Source organism: Penaeus monodon, chromosome 14 (genome assembly GCF_015228065.2).
Source record: "Penaeus monodon isolate SGIC_2016 chromosome 14, NSTDA_Pmon_1, whole genome shotgun sequence".
Classification (NCBI taxonomy): Eukaryota; Metazoa; Arthropoda; class Malacostraca; order Decapoda; family Penaeidae; genus Penaeus; species Penaeus monodon.
Window position 1 is genome coordinate 20,847,070 of NC_051399.1, and position 2,988 is coordinate 20,850,057.

Sequence of the window (2,988 nt, forward strand, 5' to 3'; positions counted from 1 at the left end):
GGGACAACAAGGAAATCGCCACATTCAGTAATTTGTTAAGAAATTATTCATCCCTTTACAAGGACATCAATGGTGACATGTCAGCTGACATATATTTTTTTCTTAATGGTGACATTCACATATTGATCACGTGATATATATAGTGTAACTTAAACATTGTCTAGAGCTCGTTTTCGTAGCTGGAAATCTGCAATAGCAAACTTTTATGTACAGTACAATAAAGATATAAGTTTATCAGGATGATTGTAATATGGTATAACTCATTTTGATATACTGACACACGTACCTTAGCGCAGACTCGCAGCAGTTGACACATCCCATGTTATCCCGCCGGTGCCATTGCCCAATGGCCAGGAAACGGTTGGGATTACAAGGCCCGCACTGCATTGCCTCAGGCCTGGAGACAAGGGGGGTTTCAGCACAGAATTGGTCAGCTTCTGGCCACAGCAAAATATCAACAAAATCTAAAGATATGAGTGTCGCACTGTATTCAATTCTAGAAGCTAGCGTTCCTGTCCGACTCTTGCTGAAGGACTCCCCGTTGGACACTCGGTCCCCGGGTGTAAAGGGTTAAACATCCTGCGGTTGAACCACATTCTGCGGGCCTCTATATTGCCCCCACTTTTCAGCATCAGTGCCCAGGATTCGCAAATATAAGGGAGAGTCAACCATGCAGAGCTTAAACGATCTGAGATGATTTCATCAGAGTTTGCGATCTATTAGGATGTTCCGGAATTTTGAGAATGATCTTTTGCCTAGCCAATTCGGCGTTTGATTTCCTTCTTGCAACGAGCATCTGAGGTGACAAGCCTCCTAAATAATTGAGGAGGAGACCTGTCGATTCTGTTTCTCCTTGTTTCAGTGGACAAGTTGGACCCGACTTTGAAACCACCATGCACTTTGTTTTCTTGCTATTAACATGGAGGCAAAGATTTTCACTGGCTTCCATGGCAACATCAGAAAGCTTTTGGAGGTCATTTAAAGATGTTGCTATGAGAACTGTATCATCTGCATAACGAAGGTTGTTGATCTTGCAACCATTGATAAAGATTCCTTTCTGATGATCTTCAGCCTCCCACAGGATAACTTCTGAATATAAATTGTAGAAGTCAAGTGGCATCATACAACCTTGTGGGATATCTCGTTTGATAGGGAACCACTTAGTTGTTTAATCAGATGTGCGGGCAGCTGCAAGCTGATCTTTGTAGACTGAGTGAAATAGTCTCATATCTTTGTCATCTATCCGGATATTTGTGAGGATTTTGCACAATTTTGAGAGCCGGACCTTATCAAAAGCTTTTTGATAGTAAATGAAAACCAGGTAGGTGTTTTGCTGATGTTGGATGGCTCTCTTGGTAAGCATTCTCATGACGAAAATAGTATTCTTCGTACCTTTAGCCTTCATAAACCCAAGGTAGGTCTCTGGTATATCGGGTAAGAATTGTCTTCTGATATTCTGTAGAATGATTTTCAGTAAAGTTTTAAGAATATGTGACATGTGCGATATCGTGAGCACTCAAGCGTTCCTGGGACCTTCGGTAGGGTAATAGATACTGATTACATCAATTCTTTAGGTACCTTGCCTATTTCATAGACATCATTTAGGAAGTTCTAGATGGGATCAATACCTTTTTCTCGTCAGGACCTGCAATTTTTCCAGATTTCATTTGCTGTAAGAACGTACTTCTGACTTCAGAATTGGTGGACCAGATGTGACAACTTCCAGGACTAAATCTTTCGGTTTTTGCTTATCGTTAAAAAGTTCTTGAACATAATTTTCTCAACGAGCACTGACATCCTCGGTCTCGTGGAGAATGCGGCCGTCTGCTGGTTTGATGCAAATTTAGGAAGAAAAGGGATGCTGACTAGTGAGTGATCTCTCTTATCCTTTAGAACATCTCTTTGGGGTTACAACTGAGATTCTTCACATTTCTCCTGCAGACGCTTTTCTTTAGCTTTCTTACATCCCTTTCTGTTAAGATTGTTTACTAGTTCATATTCCACGGTGTTCTGTTTTGAAACTCCGTTTTCGTAGCAGGTCTTTGAGCTCTGTGTGGGACCAGCTCGATGAGCGCTTCTTCTTTTCTATTGTCGGGATCGTCTTAGCAGTTACTGCTTGGATGTTCTCGATGAAGGCACAAAAACGATGGTCACTGTCTTTGTTAAAAACCTTTGGTAGATATAAAAAAAAAAAAGTTTTATCGTACCTCCTGATTGGTCTGTAATGTCTTGAGTTCAAAATTGGGGGCAATCTTCGCTTTCATAAACTTTCAGAAGGACAATCAAAATTTTATTTTCACTAGATTGTGATCTAAATTTGCGTCTGCATCCGAATATGCTCGTTTTTTCTTTTTTTTGCGTTTCGGTATCTTGGACTAATAAAAAAAATAGTCGATTTGCTATCGTCGTCGTGTGGGGTGTACGTTAAACCAGGTATCTGTGGTGACCAGATTTTTCTCTTTACACCAATCTGTAAGTTTACCTCCACATTAATTCCGTTCTCCTAGAATGTGCGGTCAGTCTTCCCATCTTTTTCTGAGCTAACTTCAGCCTTAAAGTCACCCATAATAATCTTCATTTCATTTGATTTACATGATGAGAATAGTCCATCAAGAGAGCTGTAAAAATTGTTAATTTGTTGGCCCTCAGCATCCTTTGAGGGCGCATATGCTACTGTGATGTTTACATTTACAGAACTAGCTTTGATCTTAACTAGAAGCATGCGGTCGTTTTTGGGCCAGAGCGATATATATATATATAAATATATATATATATATATATATATATATATATATATATATATATATATATATATATATATATGTATGTATGTATGTGTACATATATATATATATATATATATATATATATATATATATATATATTTCATTTATACACACACACACACACACACAAAACACACACACACACACCACCACACCAACACACCACCACACACACACACACACAACACAAACACACACAACA